The following is a 20,866-nucleotide window of genomic DNA, read 5'->3' on the forward strand; positions in this document are numbered from 1 at the left end:
TACCAGTTTATTTCAATCAAGATGGCTTCAAGTGTGCCATACGTTTGTCATAAGTAAGGCTGTTAGTGCTCTAGTTGTTCTTTAGAAGACTCTGGGAAGCTGCAGAAGAACACAAAGGCATCAACTGACAGTCTGCTCCTGTTGAAATATAACAGGAAGATGTTTGAGATCTCACTTAAAACATGTCCTAATTTTTATTTCTACAGCACTAACCATAAATTCTATGACAAAATGAACCCCCTCATTTTGTTCCTTTTTAAATTAAATGTTTTAAGAGTTACCATTTTATTCCATTCAAGATGGCTTCAGGTGTGCCATAATTTTGTCATAAGTAAGACTGTTAGCGCTCTAGTTGTTCTTTAGAACACTCTGGAACTCTGCAGTAGAGCACAAAGGCATCAACTGAAAGGCTGCTCCTGTTGAAATATAACAGGAGGATATTTGAGATCACACTTGAAACATGTCCTATTTTTTCTTTCTACAGCACTAACCATAATTTCTATGACAAAATGAACCCCATCATTTTGTTCCTTTTTAAATTAAATGTTTTATGTGTTGCCAGTTTATTCCAATCAAGATGGCTTCAGGTGTGCCATACCTTTGTCATAAGTAAGGCTGTTAGTGCTCTAGTTGTTCTTTAGAACACTCTGGGAAGCTGAAGTAGAACACAAAGGCATCAACTGACAGGCTGCTCCTTTTCAAATATAACAGGAAGATATTTGAGCTCTCATTTAAAACATGTCCTAATTTTCCTTTCTACAGCACTAACCATAATTTCTATGACAAAATGAACCCCCTCATTTTGTTCCTTTTTAAATTAAATGTTTTAAGAGTTACCAGTTTATTCCAATCAAGATGGCTTCAAGTGTGCGATAATTTTGTCATAAGTAAGACTGTTAGCGCTCTAGTTGTTCTTTAGAACACTCTGGAACGCTGCAGTAGAGCACAAAGGCATCAACTGACAGGCTGCTCCTGTTGAAATATAACAGGAGGATATTTGAGATCACACTTGAAACATGTCCTAATTTTTCTTTATACAGCACTAACAATAATTTCTATGACAAAATGAACCCCATCATTATGTTCCTTTTTAAATTAAATGTTTTAAGTGTTACCAGTTTATTCCAATCAAGATGGCTTCAGGTGTGCCATAATTTTGTCATAAGTAAGACTGTTAGCGCTATAGTTGTTCTTTAGAACACTCTGGAACGCTGCAGTAGAACACAAAGGCATCAACTGACAGGCTGCGCCTGTTGAAATATAACAGGAAGATATTTGAGATCTCACTTGAAACAAGTCCTAATTTTTCGTTCTACAGCACTAACCATAATTTCTATGACAAAATGAACCCCATCATTTTGTTCCTTTTTAAATTAAATGTTTTAAGTGTTACCAGTTTATTGCAATCAAGATGGCTTCAGGTGTGCCATACTTTTGTCATAAGTAAGGCTGTTAGCGCTATAGTTGTTCTTTAGAAGACTCTGGGAAGCTGCAGTAGAACACAAAGGCATCAACTGACAGGCTGCTCCTGTTGAAATATAACAGGAAAATATTTGAGATCACACTTGAAACATGTCCTATTTTTTCTTTGTACAGCACTAACCATAATTTCTATGACAAAATGAACCCCATCATTTAGTTCCTTTTTAAACTGAATGTTTTATGTGTTGCCAGTTTATTCCAATCAAGATGGCTTCAGGTGTGCCATACTTTTGTCATAAGTAAGGCTGTTAGTGCTCTAGTTGTTCTTTAGAAGACTCTGGGAAGCTGCAGAAGAACACAAAGGCATCAACTGGCAGGCTGCTCCTGTTGAAATATAACAGGAAGATGTTTGAGATCTCACTTAAAACATGTCCTAATTTTTATTTCTACAGCACTAACCATAATTTCTATGACAAAATGAACCCCCTCATTGTGTTCCTTTTTAAATTAAATGTTTTAAGAGTTACCAGTTTATTCCATTCAAGATGGCTTCAGGTGTGCCATAATTTTGTCAAAAGTAAGACTGTTAGCGCTCTAGTTGTTCTTTAGAACACTCTGGAACTCTGCAGTAGAGCACAAAGGCATCAACTGAAAGGCTGCTCCTGTTGAAATATAACAGGAGGATATTTGGGATCACACTTGAAACATGTCCTAATTTTTCTTTCTACAGCACTAACCATAATTTCTATGACAAAATGAACCCCATCATTTGGTTCCTTTTTAAATTAAATGTTTTAAGTGTTACCAGTTTATTCCAATCAAGATGGCTTCAGGTGTGCCATACTTTTGTCATAAGTAAGGCTGTTAGCGCTCTAGTTGTTCTTTAGAAGACTCTGGGAAGCTGCAGAAGAACACAAAGGCATCAACTGACAGGCTGCTCCTGTTGAAATATAACAGGAAGATGTTTGAGATCTCACTTAAAACATGTCCTAATTTTTATTTCTACAGCACTAACCATAATTTATATGACAAAATGAACCCCCTCATTTTGTTCCTTTTTAAATTAAATGTTTTAAGAGTTACCAGTTTATTCCATTCAAGATGGCTTCAGGTGTGCCATAATTTTGTCATAAGTAAGACTGTTAGCGCTCTAGTTGTTCTTTAGAACACTCTGGAACTCTGCAGTAGAGCACAAAGGCATCAACTGAAAGGCTGCTCCTGTTGAAATATAACAGGAGGATATTTGAGATCACACTTGAAACATGTCCTAATTTTTCTTTCTACAGCACTAACCATAATTTCTATGACAAAATGAACCCCATCATTTTGTTCCTTTTTAAATTAAATGTTTTAAGTGTTACCAGTTTATTCCAATCAAGATGGCTTCAGGTGTGCCATACTTTTGTCATAAGTAAGGCTGTTAGCGCTCTAGTTGTTCTTTAGAAGACTCTGGGAAGCTGCAGTAGAACACAAAGGCATCAACTGACAGGCTGCTCCTGTTGAAATATAACAGGAAAATATTTGAGATCACACTTGAAACATGTCCTATTTTTTCTTTGTACAGCACTAACCATAATTTCTATGACAAAATGAACCCCATCATTTAGTTCCTTTTTAAATTGAATGTTTTATGTGTTGCCAGTTTATTCCAATCAAGATGGCTTCAGGTGTGCCATACTTTTGTCATAAGTAAAGCTGTTAGTGCTCTAGTTGTTCTTTGGAACACTCTGGAAAGCTGAAGTAGAAAACAAAGGCATCAACTGACAGGCTGCTCCTGTTCAAATATAACAGGAAGATATTTGAGCTCTCACTTAAAACATGTCCTAATTTTCCTTTCTACAGCACTAACCATAATTTATTTGAAAAGATGAACCCCCTCATTTTGTTCCTTTTTAAATTAAATGTTTTAAGAGTTACCAGTTTATTCCAATCAAGATGGCTTCAGGTGTGCCATAATTTTGTCATAAGTAAGACTGTTAGCGCTATAGTTGTTCTTTAGAACACTCTGGAACGCTGCAGTAGAACACAAAGGCATCAACTGACAGGCTGCGCCTGTTGAAATATAACAGGAAGATATTTGAGATCTCACTTGAAACAAGTCCTAATTTTTCGTTCTACAGCACTAACCATAATTTCTATGACAAAATGAACCCCATCATTTTGTTCCTTTTTAAATTAAATGTTTTAAGTGTTACCAGTTTATTGCAATCAAGATGGCTTCAGGTGTGCCATACTTTTGTCATAAGTAAGGCTGTTAGCGCTATAGTTGTTCTTTAGAAGACTCTGGGAAGCTGCAGTAGAACACAAAGGCATCAACTGACAGGCTGCTCCTGTTGAAATATAACAGGAAAATATTTGAGATCACACTTGAAACATGTCCTATTTTTTCTTTGTACAGCACTAACCATAATTTCTATGACAAAATGAACCCCATCATTTAATTCCTTTTTAAACTGAATGTTTTATGTGTTGCCAGTTTATTCCAATCAAGATGGCTTCAGGTGTGCCATACTTTTGTCATAAGTAAGGCTGTTAGTGCTCTAGTTGTTCTTTAGAAGACTCTGGGAAGCTGCAGAAGAACACAAAGGCATCAACTGGCAGGCTGCTCCTGTTGAAATATAACAGGAAGATGTTTGAGATCTCACTTAAAACATGTCCTAATTTTTATTTCTACAGCACTAACCATAATTTCTATGACAAAATGAACCCCCTCATTGTGTTCCTTTTTAATTTAAATGTTTTAAGAGTTACCAGTTTATTCCATTCAAGATGGCTTCAGGTGTGCCATAATTTTGTCAAAAGTAAGACTGTTAGCGCTCTAGTTGTTCTTTAGAACACTCTGGAACTCTGCAGTAGAGCACAAAGGCATCAACTGAAAGGCTGCTCCTGTTGAAATATAACAGGAGGATATTTGAGATCACACTTGAAACATGTCCTAATTTTTCTTACTACAGCACTAACCATAATTTCTATGACAAAATGAACCCCATCATTTGGTTCCTTTTTAAATTAAATGTTTTAAGTGTTACCAGTTTATTCCAATCAAGATGGCTTCAGGTGTGCCATACTTTTGTCATAAGTAAGGCTGTTAGCGCTCTAGTTGTTCTTTAGAAGACTCTGGGAAGCTGCAGAAGAACACAAAGGCATCAACTGACAGGCTGCTCCTGTTGAAATATAACAGGAAGATGTTTGAGATCTCACTTAAAACATGTCCTAATTTTTATTTCTACAGCACTAACCATAATTTATATGACAAAATGAACCCCCTCATTTTGTTCCTTTTTAAATTAAATGTTTTAAGAGTTACCAGTTTATTCCATTCAAGATGGCTTCAGGTGTGCCATAATTTTGTCATAAGTAAGACTGTTAGCGCTCTAGTTGTTCTTTAGAACACTCTGGAACTCTGCAGTAGAGCACAAAGGCATCAACTGAAAGGCTGCTCCTGTTGAAATATAACAGGAGGATATTTGAGATCACACTTGAAACATGTCCTAATTTTTCTTTCTACAGCACTAACCATAATTTCTATGACAAAATGAACCCCATCATTTTGTTCCTTTTTAAATTAAATGTTTTAAGTGTTACCAGTTTATTCCAATCAAGATGGCTTCAGGTGTGCCATACTTTTGTCATAAGTAAGGCTGTTAGCGCTCTAGTTGTTCTTTAGAAGACTCTGGGAAGCTGCAGTAGAACACAAAGGCATCAACTGACAGGCTGCTCCTGTTGAAATATAACAGGAAAATATTTGAGATCACACTTGAAACATGTCCTATTTTTTCTTTGTACAGCACTAACCATAATTTCTATGACAAAATGAACCCCATCATTTAGTTCCTTTTTAAATTGAATGTTTTATGTGTTGCCAGTTTATTCCAATCAAGATGGCTTCAGGTGTGCCATACTTTTGTCATAAGTAAAGCTGTTAGTGCTCTAGTTGTTCTTTGGAACACTCTGGAAAGCTGAAGTAGAAAACAAAGGCATCAACTGACAGGCTGCTCCTGTTCAAATATAACAGGAAGATATTTGAGCTCTCACTTAAAACATGTCCTAATTTTCCTTTCTACAGCACTAACTATAATTTATTTGAAAAGATGAACCCCCTCATTTTGTTCCTTTTTAAATTAAATGTTTTAAGAGTTACCAGTTTATTTCATTCAAGATGGCTTCAGGTGTGCCATAATTTTGTCATAAGTAAGACTGTTAGCGCTCTAGTTGTTCTTTAGAACACTCTGGAACTCTGCAGTAGAGCACAAAGGCATCAACTGAAAGGCTGCTCCTGTTGAAATATAACAGGAGGATATTTGAGATCACACTTGAAACATGTCCTAATTTTTCTTTCTACAGCACTAACCATAATTTCTATGACAAAATGAACCCCCTCATTTTGTTCCTTTTTAAATTAAATATTTTAAGAGTTACCAGTTTATTCCAATCAAGATGGATTCAGGTGTGCCATAATTTTCTCATAAGTAAAACTGTTAGCGCTATAGTTGTGCTTTAGAACACTCTGGAACGCTGCAGTAGAACACAAAGGCATCAACTGACAGGCTGCTCCTGTTGAAATGTAACAGGAAGATATTTGAGATCACACTTGAACCATGTCCTAATTTGTCTTTCTACAGCACTAACCATAATTTCTATGACAAAATGAACCCCATCATTGTGTTCCTTTTTAAATTAAATGTTTTAAGTGTTACCAGTTTATTCCAATCACGATGGCTTCAGGTGTGCCATACTTTTGTCATAAGTAAGGCTGTTAGCGCTCTAGTTGTTCTTTAGAAGACTCTGGGAAGCTGCAGTAGAACACAAAGGCATCAACTGACAGGCTGCTCCTGTTGAAATATAACAGGAAGATATTTGAGATCACACTTAAAACATGTCCTAATTTTCCTTTCTACAGCACTAACCATAATTTCTATGACAAAATGAACCCCCTCATTTTGTTCCTTTTTAAATTAAATATTTTAAGAGTTACCAGTTTATTCTAATCAAGATGGCTTCAGGTGTGCCATAATTTTGTCATAAGTAAGACTGTTAGCGCTATAGTTGTTCTTTAGAACACTCTGGAACGCTGCAGTAGAACACAAAGGCATCAACTGACAGGCTGCGCCTGTTGAAATATAACAGGAAGATATTTGAGATCTCACTTGAAACAAGTCCTATTTTTTCTTTCTACAGCACTAACCATATTTTCTATGACAAAATGAACCCCATCATTTTGTTCCTTTTTAAATTAAATGTTTTAAGTGTTACCAGTTTATTTCAATCAAGATGGCTTCAAGTGTGCCATACGTTTGTCATAAGTAAGGCTGTTAGTGCTCTAGTTGTTCTTTAGAAGACTCTGGGAAGCTGCAGAAGAACACAAAGGCATCAACTGACAGGCTGCTCCTGTTGAAATATAACAGGAAGATATTTGAGATCACCATTAAAACATGTCCTAATTTTCCTTTCTACAGCACTAACCATCATTTATATGAAAAAAGGAACCCCCTCATTTTGTTCCTTTTTAAATTAAATGTTTTAAGAGTTACCAGTTTATTTCAATCAAGATGGCTTCAAGTGTGCCATACGTTTGTCATAAGTAAGGCTGTTAGTGCTCTAGTTGTTCTTTAGAAGACTCTGGGAAGCTGCAGAAGAACACAAAGGCATCAACTGACAGGCTGCTCTTGTTGAAATATAACAGGAAGATGTTTGAGATCTCACTTAAAACATGTCCTAATTTTTATTTCTACAGCACTAACCATAATTTCTATGACAAAATGAACCCCCTCATTTTGTTCCTTTTTAAATTAAATGTTTTAAGAGTTACCAGTTTATTCCATTCAAGATGGCTTCAGGTGTGCCATAATTTTTTCATAAGTAAGACTGTTAGCGCTCTAGTTGTTCTTTAGAACACTCTGGAACTCTGCAGTAGAGCACAAAGGCATCAACTGAAAGTCTGCTCCTGTTGAAATATAACAGGAGGATATTTGAGATCACACTTGAAACATGTCCTATTTTTTATTTCTACAGCACTAACCATAATTTCTATGACAAAATGAACCCCATCATTTTGTTCCTTTTTAAATTAAATGTTTTAAGTGTTACCAGTTTATTCCAATCAAGATGGCTTCAGGTGTGCCATACTTTTGTCAGAAGTAAGGCTGTTAGCGCTCTAGTTGTTCTTTAGAAGACTCTGGGAAGCTGCAGTAGAACACAAAGGCATCAACTGACAGGCTGCTCCTGTTGAAATATAACAGGAAGATATTTGAGATCTCACTTGAAACATATCCTAATTTTTCTTTCTACAGCACTGACCATAATTTCTATGACAAAATGAACCCCATCATTTTGTTCCTTTTTAAATTAAATGTTTTAAGTGTTACCAGTTTATTCCAATCAAGATGGCTTCAGGTGTGCCATTCTTTTGTCATAAGTAAGGCTGTTAGCGCTCTAGTTGTTCTTTAGAAGACTCTGGGAAGCTGCAGTAGAACACAAAGGCATCAACTGACAGGCTGCTCCTGTTGAAATATAACAGGAAGATATTTGAGATCACACTTGAAACATGTCCTATTTTTTCTTTCTACAGCACTAACCATAATTTATATGACAAAATGAACCCCATCATTTTGTTCCTTTTTAAATTAAATGTTTTATGTGTTGCCAGTTTATTCCAATCAAGATGGCTTCAGGTGTGCCATACTTTTGTCATAACTAAGGCTGTTAGTGCTCTAGTTGTTCTTTAGAACACTCTGGGAAGCTGCAGTAGAACACAAAGGCATCAACTGACAGGCTGCACCTGTTGAAATATAACAGGAAGATATTTGAGATCACACTTAAAACATGTCCTAATTTTTCTTTCTACAGCACTAACCATAATGTTATGACAAAATGAACCCCATCATTTTGTTCCTTTTTAAATTAAATGTTTTAAGTGCTACCAGTTTATTCCAATCAGGATGGCTTCAGGTGTGCCATACTTTTGTCATAAGTAAGGCTGTTAGTGCTCTAGTTGTTCTTTAGAAGACTCTGGGAAGCTGCAGAAGAACACAAAGGCATCAACTGGCAGGCTGCTCCTGTTGAAATATAACAGGAAGATGTTTGAGATCTCACTTAAAACATGTCCTAATTTTTATTTCTACAGCACTAACCATAATTTCTATGACAAAATGAACCCCCTCATTGTGTTCCTTTTTAAATTAAATGTTTTAAGAGTTACCAGTTTATTCCATTCAAGATGGCTTCAGGTGTGCCATAATTTTGTCATAAGTAAGACTGTTAGCGCTCTAGTTGTTCTTTAGAACACTCTGGAACTCTGCAGTAGAGCACAAAGGCATCAACTGAAAGGCTGCTCCTGTTGAAATATAACAGGAGGATATTTGAGATCACACTTGAAACATGTCCTAATTTTTCTTTCTACAGCACTAACCATAATTTCTATGACAAAATGAACCCCCTCATTTTGTTCCTTTTTAAATTAAATATTTTAAGAGTTACCAGTTTATTTCAATCAAGATGGCTTCAAGTGTGCCATACGTTTGTCATAAGTAAGGCTGTTAGTGCTCTAGTTGTTCTTTAGAAGACTCTGGGAAGCTGCAGAAGAACACAAAGGCATCAACTGACAGGCTGCTCCTGTTGAAATATAACAGGAAGATGTTTGAGATCTCACTTAAAACATGTCCTAATTTTTATTTCTACAGCACTAACCATAATTTCTATGACAAAATGAACCCCCTCATTTTGTTCCTTTTTAAATTAAATGTTTTAAGAGTTACCAGTTTATTCCATTCAAGATGGCTTCAGGTGTGCCATAATTTTGTCATAAGTAAGACTGTTAGCGCTCTAGTTGTTCTTTAGAACACTCTGGAACTCTGCAGTAGAGCACAAAGGCATCAACTGAAAGGCTGCTCCTGTTGAAATATAACAGGAGGATATTTGAGATCACACTTGAAACATGTCCTAATTTTTCGTTCTACAGCACTAACCATAATTTCTATGACAAAATGAACCCCATCATTTTGTTCCTTTTTAAATTAAATGTTTTAAGTGTTACCAGTTTATTCCAATCAAGATGGCTTCAGGTGTGCCATACTTTTGTCATAAGTAAGGCTGTTAGCGCTCTAGTTGTTCTTTAGAAGACTCTGGGAAGCTGCAGTAGAACACAAAGGCATCAACTGACAGGCTGCTCCTGTTGAAATATAACAGGAAGATATTTGAGATCTCACTTGAAACATGTCCTAATTTTTCTTTCTACAGCACTGACCATAATTTCTATGACAAAATGAACCCCATCATTTTGTTCCTTTTTAAATTAAATGTTTTAAGTGTTACCAGTTTATTCCAATCAAGATGGCTTCAGGTGTGCCATTCTTTTGTCATAAGTAAGGCTGTTAGCGCTCTAGTTGTTCTTTAGAAGACTCTGGGAAGCTGCAGTAGAACACAAAGGCATCAACTGACAGGCTGCTCCTGTTGAAATATAACAGGAAGATATTTGAGATCACACTTGAAACATGTCCTATTTTTTCTTTCTACAGCACTAACCATAATTTATATGACAAAATGAACCCCATCATTTTGTTCCTTTTTAAATTAAATGTTTTATGTGTTGCCAGTTTATTCCAATCAAGATGGCTTCAGGAGTGCCATACTTTTGTCATAACTAAGGCTGTTAGTGCTCTAGTTGTTCTTTAGAACACTCTGGGAAGCTGCAGTAGAACACAAAGGCATCAACTGACAGGCTGCACCTGTTGAAATATAACAGGAAGATATTTGAGATCACACTTAAAACATGTCCTAATTTTCCTTTCTACAGCACTAACCATAATTTCTATGACAAAATGAACCCCCTCATTTTGTTCCTTTTTAAATTACATATTTTAAGAGTTACCAGTTTATTCTAATCAAGATGGCTTCAGGTGTGCCATAATTTTGTCATAAGTAAGACTGTTAGCGCTATAGTTGTTCTTTAGAACACTCTGGAACGCTCCAGTAGAACACAAAGGCATCAACTGACAGGCTGCGCCTGTTGAAATATAACAGGAAGATATTTGAGATCTCACTTGAAACAAGTCCTAATTTTTCTTTCTACAGCACTAACCATAATTTTATGACAAAATGAACCCCATCATTTTGTTCCTTTTTAAATTAAATGTTTTAAGTGCTACCAGTTTATTGCAATCAAGATGGCTTCAGGTGTGCCATACTTTTGTCATAAGTAAGGCTGTTAGTGCTCTAGTTGTTCTTTAGAAGACTCTGGGAAGCTGCAGTAGAACACAAAGGCATCAACTGACAGGCTGCTCCTGTTGAAATATAACAGGAAAATATTTGAGATCACACTTGAAACATGTCCTATTTTTTCTTTGTACAGCACTAACCATAATTTCTATGACAAAATGAACCCCATCATTTAGTTCCTTTTTAAACTGAATGTTTTATGTGTTGCCAGTTTATTCCAATCAAGATGGCTTCAGGTGTGCCATACTTTTGTCATAAGTAAGGCTGTTAGTGCTCTAGTTGTTCTTTAGAAGACTCTGGGAAGCTGCAGAAGAACACAAAGGCATCAACTGACAGGCTGCTCCTGTTGAAATATAACAGGAAGATATTTGAGATCTCACTTGAAACATATCCTAATTTTTCTTTCTACAGCACTGACCATAATTTCTATGACAAAATGAACCCCATCATTTTGTTCCTTTTTAAATTAAATGTTTTAAGTGTTACCAGTTTATTCCAATCAAGATGGCTTCAGGTGTGCCATTCTTTTGTCATAAGTAAGGCTGTTAGCGCTCTAGTTGTTCTTTAGAAGACTCTGGGAAGCTGCAGTAGAACACAAAGGCATCAACTGACAGGCTGCTCCTGTTGAAATATAACAGGAAGATATTTGAGATCACACTTGAAACATGTCCTATTTTTTCTTTCTACAGCACTAACCATAATTTATATGACAAAATGAACCCCATCATTTTGTTCCTTTTTAAATTAAATGTTTTATGTGTTGCCAGTTTATTCCAATCAAGATGGCTTCAGGTGTGCCATACTTTTGTCATAACTAAGGCTGTTAGTGCTCTAGTTGTTCTTTAGAACACTCTGGGAAGCTGCAGTAGAACAGAAAGGCATCAACTGACAGGCTGCACCTGTTGAAATATAACAGGAAGATATTTGAGATCACACTTAAAACATGTCCTAATTTTTCTTTCTACAGCACTAACCATAATGTTATGACAAAATGAACCCCATCATTTTGTTCCTTTTTAAATTAAATGTTTTAAGTGCTACCAGTTTATTGCAATCAAGATGGCTTCAGGTGTGCCATACTTTTGTCATAAGTAAGGCTGTTAGCGCTCTAGTTGTTCTTTAGAAGACTCTGGGAAGCTGCAGTAGAACACAAAGGCATCAACTGACAGGCTGCTCCTGTTGAAATATAACAGGAAAATATTTGAGATCACACTTGAAACATGTCCTATTTTTTCTTTGTACAGCACTAACCACAATTTCTATGACAAAATGAACCCCATCATTTAGTTCCTTTTTAAACTGAATGTTTTATGTGTTGCCAGTTTATTCCAATCAGGATGGCTTCAGGTGTGCCATACTTTTGTCATAAGTAAGGCTGTTAGTGCTCTAGTTGTTCTTTAGAAGACTCTGGGAAGCTGCAGAAGAACACAAAGGCATCAACTGGCAAGCTGCTCCTGTTGAAATATAACAGGAAGATGTTTGAGATCTCACTTAAAACATGTCCTAATTTTTATTTCTACAGCACTAACCATAATTTCTATGACAAAATGAACCCCCTCATTGTGTTCCTTTTTAAATTAAATGTTTTAAGAGTTACCAGTTTATTCCATTCAAGATGGCTTCAGGTGTGCCATAATTTTGTCATAAGTAAGACTGTTAGCGCTCTAGTTGTTCTTTAGAACACTCTGGAACTCTGCAGTAGAGCACTAAGGCATCAACTGAAAGGCTGCTCCTGTTGAAATATAACAGGAGGATATTTGAGATCACACTTGAAACATGTCCTAATTTTTCTTTCTACAGCACTAACCATAATTTCTATGACAAAATGAACCCCCTCATTTTGTTCCTTTTTAAATTAAATATTTTAAGAGTTACCAGTTTATTTCAATCAAGATGGCTTCAAGTGTGCCATACGTTTGTCATAAGTAAGGCTGTTAGTGCTCTAGTTGTTCTTTAGAAGACTCTGGGAAGCTGCAGAAGAACACAAAGGCATCAACTGACAGGCTGCTCCTGTTGAAATATAACAGGAAGATGTTTGAGATCTCACTTAAAACATGTCCTAATTTTTATTTCTACAGCACTAACCATAATTTCTATGACAAAATGAACCCCCTCATTTTGTTCCTTTTTAAATTAAATGTTTTAAGAGTTACCAGTTTATTCCATTCAAGATGGCTTCAGGTGTGCCATAATTTTGTCATAAGTAAGACTGTTAGCGCTCTAGTTGTTCTTTAGAACACTCTGGAACTCTGCAGTAGAGCACAAAGGCATCAACTGAAAGGCTGCTCCTGTTGAAATATAACAGGAGGATATTTGAGATCACACTTGAAACATGTCCTAATTTTTCTTTCTACAGCACTAACCATAATTTCTATGACAAAATGAACCCCATCATTTTGTTCCTTTTTAAATTAAATGTTTTAAGTGTTACCAGTTTATTCCAATCAAGATGGCTTCAGGTGTGCCATACTTTTGTCATAAGTAAGGCTGTTAGCGCTCTAGTTGTTCTTTAGAAGACTCTGGGAAGCTGCAGTAGAACACAAAGGCATCAACTGACAGGCTGCTCCTGTTGAAATATAACAGGAAGATATTTGAGATCTCACTTGAAACATGTCCTAATTTTTCTTTCTACAGCACTGACCATAATTTCTATGACAAAATGAACCCCATCATTTTGTTCCTTTTTAAATTAAATGTTTTAAGTGTTACCAGTTTATTCCAATCAAGATGGCTTCAGGTGTGCCATTCTTTTGTCATAACTAAGGCTGTTAGCGCTCTAGTTGTTCTTTAGAAGACTCTGGGAAGCTGCAGTAGAACACAAAGGCATCAACTGACAGGCTGCTCCTGTTGAAATATAACAGGAAGATATTTGAGATCACACTTGAAACATGTCCTATTTTTTCTTTCTACAGCACTAACCATAATTTATATGACAAAATGAACCCCATCATTTTGTTCCTTTTTAAATTAAATGTTTTATGTGTTGCCAGTTTATTCCAATCAAGATGGCTTCAGGAGTGCCATACTTTTGTCATAACTAAGGCTGTTAGTGCTCTAGTTGTTCTTTAGAACACTCTGGGAAGCTGCAGTAGAACACAAAGGCATCAACTGACAGGCTGCACCTGTTGAAATATAACAGGAAGATATTTGAGATCACACTTAAAACATGTCCTAATTTTCCTTTCTACAGCACTAACCATAATTTCTATGACAAAATGAACCCCCTCATTTTGTTCCTTTTTAAATTACATATTTTAAGAGTTACCAGTTTATTCTAATCAAGATGGCTTCAGGTGTGCCATAATTTTGTCATAAGTAAGACTGTTAGCGCTATAGTTGTTCTTTAGAACACTCTGGAACGCTCCAGTAGAACACAAAGGCATCAACTGACAGGCTGCGCCTGTTGAAATATAACAGGAAGATATTTGAGATCTCACTTGAAACAAGTCCTAATTTTTCTTTCTACAGCACTAACCATAATTTTATGACAAAATGAACCCCATCATTTTGTTCCTTTTTAAATTAAATGTTTTAAGTGCTACCAGTTTATTGCAATCAAGATGGCTTCAGGTGTGCCATACTTTTGTCATAAGTAAGGCTGTTAGTGCTCTAGTTGTTCTTTAGAAGACTCTGGGAAGCTGCAGTAGAACACAAAGGCATCAACTGACAGGCTGCTCCTGTTGAAATATAACAGGAAAATATTTGAGATCACACTTGAAACATGTCCTATTTTTTCTTTGTACAGCACTAACCATAATTTCTATGACAAAATGAACCCCATCATTTAGTTCCTTTTTAAACTGAATGTTTTATGTGTTGCCAGTTTATTCCAATCAAGATGGCTTCAGGTGTGCCATACTTTTGTCATAAGTAAGGCTGTTAGTGCTCTAGTTGTTCTTTAGAAGACTCTGGGAAGCTGCAGAAGAACACAAAGGCATCAACTGGCAGGCTGCTCCTGTTGAAATATAACAGGAAGATGTTTGAGATCTCACTTAAAACATGTCCTAATTTTTATTTCTACAGCACTAACCATAATTTCTATGACAAAATGAACCCCCTCATTGTGTTCCTTTTTAAATTAAATGTTTTAAGAGTCACCAGTTTATTCCATTCAAGATGGCTTCAGGTGTGCCATAATTTTGTCATAAGTAAGACTGTTAGCGCTCTAGTTGTTCTTTAGAACACTCTGGAACTCTGCAGTAGAGCACAAAGGCATCAACTGAAAGGCTGCTCCTGTTGAAATATAACAGGAGGATATTTGAGATCACACTTGAAACATGTCCTAATTTTTCTTTCTACAGCACTAACCATAATTTCTATGACAAAATGAACCCCATCATTTGGTTCCTTTTTAAATTAAATGTTTTAAGTGTTACCAGTTTATTCCAATCAAGATGGCTTCAGGTGTGCCATACTTTTGTCAGAAGTAAGGCTGTTAGCGCTCTAGTTGTTCTTTAGAAGACTCTGGGAAGCTGCAGTAGAACAGAAAGGCATCAACTGACAGGCTGCTCCTGTTGAAATATAACAGGAAGATATTTGAGATCACACTTGAAACATGTCCTATTTTTTCTTTCTACAGCACTAACCATAATTTCTATGACAAAATGAACCCCCTCATTTTGTTCCTTTTTAAATTAAATATTTTAAGAGTTACCAGTTTATTCCAATCAAGATGGCTTCAGGTGTGCCATACATTTGTCATAAGTAAGACTGTTAGCGCTATAGTTGTTCTTTAGAACACTCTGGAATGCTCCAGTAGAACACAAAGGCATCAACTGACAGGCTGCGCCTGTTGAAATATAACAGGAAGAAATTTGAGATCTCACTTGAAACAAGTCCTAATTTTTCTTTCTACAGCACTAACCATAATTTCTATGACAAAATGAACCCCATCATTTTGTTACTTTTTAAATTAAATGTTTTAAGTGTTACCAGTTTATTGCAATCAAGATGGCTTCAGGTGTGCCATACTTTTGTCATAAGTAAGGCTGTTAGCGCTCTAGTTGTTCTTTAGAAGACTCTGGGAAGCTGCAGTAGAACACAAAGGCATCAACTGACAGGCTGCTCCTGTTGAAATATAACAGGAAAATATTTGAGATCACACTTGAAACATGTCCTATTTTTTCTTTGTACAGCACTAACCATAATTTCTATGAAAAAATGAACCCCATCATTTAGTTCCTTTTTAAATTGAATGTTTTATGTGTTGCCAGTTTATTCCAATCAAGATGGCTTCAGGTGTGCCATACTTTTGTCATAAGTAAAGCTGTTAGTGCTCTAGTTGTTCTTTGGAACACTCTGGAAAGCTGAAGTAGAAAACAAAGGCATCAACTGACAGGCTGCTCCTGTTGAAATATAACAGGAAGATATTTGAGCTCTCACTTAAAACATGTCCTAATTTTCCTTTCTACAGCACTAACCATAATTTATATGAAAAGATGAACCCCCTCATTTTGTTCCTTTTTAAATTAAATGTTTTAAGAGTTACCAGTTTATTTCATTCAAGATGGCTTCAGGTGTGCCATAATTTTGTCATAAGTAAGACTGTTAGCGCTCTAGTTGTTCTTTAGAACACTCTGGAACTCTGCAGTAGAGCACAAAGGCATCAACTGAAAGGCTGCTCCTGTTGAAATATAACAGGAGGATATTTGAGATCACACTTGAAACATGTCCTAATTTTTCTTTCTACAGCACTAACCATAATTTCTATGACAAAATGAACCCCATCATTTTGTTCCTTTTTAAATTAAATGTTTTAAGTGTTACCAGTTTATTCCAATCAAGATGGCTTCAGGTGTGCCATACTTTTGTCATAAGTAAGGCTGTTAGCGCTCTAGTTGTTCTTTAGAAGACTCTGGTAAGCTGCAGTAGAACAGAAAGGCATCAACTGACAGGCTGCTCCTGTTGAAATATAACAGGAAGATATTTGAGATCACACTTAAAACATGTCCTAATTTTCCTTTCTACAGCACTAACCATAATTTCTATGACAAAATGAACCCCCTCATTTTGTTCCTTTTTAAATTAAATATTTTAAGAGTTACCAGTTTATTCCAATCAAGATGGCTTCAGGTGTGCCATAATTTTCTCATAAGTAAAACTGTTAGCGCTATAGTTGTGCTTTAGAACACTCTGGAACGCTGCAGTAGAACACAAAGGCATCAACTGACAGGCTGCTCCTGTTGAAATGTAACAGGAAGATATTTGAGATCACACTTGAACCATGTCCTAATTTGTCTTTCTACAGCACTAACCATAATTTCTATGACAAAATGAACCCCATCATTTTGTTCCTTTTTAAATTAAATGTTTTAAGTGTTACCAGTTTATTCCAATCACGATGGCTTCAGGTGTGCCATACTTTTGTCATAAGTAAGGCTGTTAGCGCTCTAGTTGTTCTTTAGAAGACTCTGGGAAGCTGCAGTAGAACACAAAGGCATCAACTGACAGGCTGCTCCTGTTGAAATATAACAGGAAGATATTTGAGATCACACTTAAAACATGTCCTAATTTTCCTTTCTACAGCACTAACCATAATTTCTATGACAAAATGAACCCCCTCATTTTGTTCCTTTTTAAATTAAATATTTTAAGAGTTACCAGTTTATTCTAATCAAGATGGCTTCAGGTGTGCCATAATTTTGTCATAAGTAAGACTGTTAGCGCTATAGTTGTTCTTTAGAACACTCTGGAACGCTGCAGTAGAACACAAAGGCATCAACTGACAGGCTGCGCCTGTTGAAATATAACAGGAAGATATTTGAGATCTCACTTGAAACAAGTCCTATTTTTTCTTTCTACAGCACTAACCATAATTTCTATGACAAAATGAACCCCATCATTTTGTTCCTTTTTAAATTAAATGTTTTAAGTGTTACCAGTTTATTTCAATCAAGATGGCTTCAAGTGTGCCATACGTTTGTCATAAGTAAGGCTGTTAGTGCTCTAGTTGTTCTTTAGAAGACTCTGGGAAGCTGCAGAAGAACACAAAGGCATCAACTGACAGGCTGCTCCTGTTGAAATATAACAGGAAGATATTTGAGATCACCATTAAAACATGTCCTAATTTTCCTTTCTACAGCACTAACCATCATTTATATAAAAAAAGGAACCCCCTCATTTTGTTCCTTTTTAAATTAAATGTTTTAAGAGTTACCAGTTTATTTCAATCAAGATGGCTTCAAGTGTGCCATACGTTTGTCATAAGTAAGGCTGTTAGTGCTCTAGTTGTTCTTTAGAAGACTCTGGGAAGCTGCAGAAGAACACAAAGGCATCAACTGACAGGCTGCTCCTGTTGAAATATAACAGGAAGATGTTTGAGATCTCACTTAAAACATGTCCTAATTTTTATTTCTACAGCACTAACCATAATTTCTATGACAAAATGAACCCCCTCATTTTGTTCCTTTTTAAATTAAATGTTTTAAGAGTTACCAGTTTATTCCATTCAAGATGGCTTCAGGTGTGCCATAATTTTGTCATAAGTAAGACTGTTAGCGCTCTAGTTGTTCTTTAGAACACTCTGGAACTCTGCAGTAGAGCACAAAGGCATCAACTGAAAGGCTGCTCCTGTTGAAATATAACAGGAGGATATTTGAGATCACACTTGAAACATGTCCTAATTTTTCTTTCTACAGCACTAACCGTAATTTCTATGACAAAATGAACCCCATCATTTTGTTCCTTTTTAAATTAAATGTTTTAAGTGTTACCAGTTTATTCCAATCAAGATGGCTTCAGGTGTGCCATACTTTTGTCATAAGTAAGGCTGTTAGCGCTCTAGTTGTTCTTTAGAAGACTCTGGGAAGCTGCAGTAGAACACAAAGGCATCAACTGACAGGCTGCTCCTGTTGAAATATAACAGGAAGATATTTGAGATCTCACTTGAAACATGTCCTAATTTTTCTTTCTACAGCACTGACCATAATTTCTATGACAAAATGAACCCCATCATTTTGTTCCTTTTTAAATTAAATGTTTTAAGTGTTACCAGTTTATTCCAATCAAGATGGCTTCAGGTGTGCCATTATTTTGTCATAAGTAAGGCTGTTAGCGCTCTAGTTGTTCTTTAGAAGACTCTGGGAAGCTGCAGTAGAACACAAAGGCATCAACTGACAGGCTGCTCCTGTTGAAATATAACAGGAAGATATTTGAGATCACACTTGAAACATGTCCTATTTTTTCTTTCTACAGCACTAACCATAATTTATATGACAAAATGAACCCCATCATTTTGTTCCTTTTTAAATTAAATGTTTTATGTGTTGCCAGTTTATTCCAATCAAGATGGCTTCAGGAGTGCCATACTTTTGTCATAACTAAGGCTGTTAGTGCTCTAGTTGTTCTTTAGAACACTCTGGGAAGCTGCAGTAGAACACAAAGGCATCAACTGACAGGCTGCACCTGTTGAAATATAACAGGAAGATATTTGAGATCACACTTAAAACATGTCCTAATTTTCCTTTCTACAGCACTAACCATAATTTCTATGACAAAATTAACCCCCTCATTTTGTTCCTTTTTAAATTACATATTTTAAGAGTTACCAGTTTATTCTAATCAAGATGGCTTCAGGTGTGCCATAATTTTGTCATAAGTAAGACTGTTAGCGCTATAGTTGTTCTTTAGAACACTCTGGAACGCTCCAGTAGAACACAAAGGCATCAACTGACAGGCTGCGCCTGTTGAAATATAACAGGAAGATATTTGAGATCTCACTTGAAACAAGTCCTAATTTTTCTTTCTACAGCACTAACCATAATTTTATGACAAAATGAACCCCATCATTTTGTTCCTTTTAAATTAAATGTTTTAAGTGCTACCAGTTTATTGCAATCAAGATGGCTTCAGGTGTGCCATACTTTTGTCATAAGTAAGGCTGTTAGTGCTCTAGTTGTTCTTTAGAAGACTCTGGGAAGCTGCAGTAGAACACAAAGGCATCAACTGACAGGCTGCTCCTGTTGAAATATAACAGGAAAATATTTGAGATCACACTTGAAACATGTCCTATTTTTTCTTTGTACAGCACTAACCATAATTTCTATGACAAAATGAACCCCATCATTTAGTTCCTTTTTAAACTGAATGTTTTATGTGTTGCCAGTTTATTCCAATCAAGATGGCTTCAGGTGTGCCATACTTTTGTCATATGTAAGGCTGTTAGTGCTCTAGTTGTTCTTTAGAAGACTCTGGGAAGCTGCAGAAGAACACAAAGGCATCAACTGGCAGGCTGCTCCTGTTGAAATATAACAGGAAGATGTTTGAGGTCTCACTTAAAACATGTCCTAATTTTTATTTCTACAGCACTAACCATAATTTCTATGACAAAATGAACCCCCTCATTGTGTTCCTTTTTAAATTAAATGTTTTAAGAGTCACCAGTTTATTCCATTCAAGATGGCTTCAGGTGTGCCATAATTTTGTCATAAGTAAGACTGTTAGCGCTCTAGTTGTTCTTTAGAACACTCTGGAACTCTGCAGTAGAGCACAAAGGCATCAACTGAAAGGCTGCTCCTGTTGAAATATAACAGGAGGATATTTGAGATCACACTTGAAACATGTCCTAATTTTTCTTTCTACAGCACTAACTATAATTTCTATGACAAAATGAACCCCATCATTTGGTTCCTTTTTAAATTAAATGTTTTAAGTGTTACCAGTTTATTCCAATCAAGATGGCTTCAGGTGTGCCATACTTTTGTCAGAAGTAAGGCTGTTAGCGCTCTAGTTGTTCTTTAGAAGACTCTGGGAAGCTGCAGTAGAACAGAAAGGCATCAACTGACAGGCTGCTCCTGTTGAAATATAACAGGAAGATATTTGAGATCACACTTAAAACATGTCCTAATTTTCCTTTCTACAGCACTAACCATAATTTCTATGACAAAATGAACCCCCTCATTTTGTTCCTTTTTAAATTAAATATTTTAAGAGTTACCAGTTTATTCCAATCAAGATGGCTTCAGGTGTGCCATACATTTGTCATAAGTAAGACTGTTAGCGCTATAGTTGTTCTTTAGAACACTCTGGAATGCTCCAGTAGAACACAAAGGCATCAACTGACAGGCTGCGCCTGTTGAAATATAACAGGAAGAAATTTGAGATCTCACTTGAAACAAGTCCTAATTTTTCTTTCTACAGCACTAACCATAATTTCTATGACAAAATGAACCCCATCATTTTGTTCCTTTTTAAATTAAATGTTTTAAGTGTTACCAGTTTATTGCAATCAAGA

At 36.0% G+C, this 20,866-nt stretch overlaps 1 protein-coding gene across 1 annotated transcript in view; it reads right to left on the reverse strand.

Moving 5' to 3' along the window:
* Positions 1-20,866, reverse strand: part of LOC146870231 (uncharacterized) — a 115,348-nt gene that overhangs the window by 44,948 nt on the left and 49,534 nt on the right. The window lies entirely within an intron of this gene.

Source organism: Triturus cristatus, chromosome 1_1, assembly GCF_964204655.1.
Source record: "Triturus cristatus chromosome 1_1, aTriCri1.1, whole genome shotgun sequence".
Classification (NCBI taxonomy): Eukaryota; Metazoa; Chordata; class Amphibia; order Caudata; family Salamandridae; genus Triturus; species Triturus cristatus.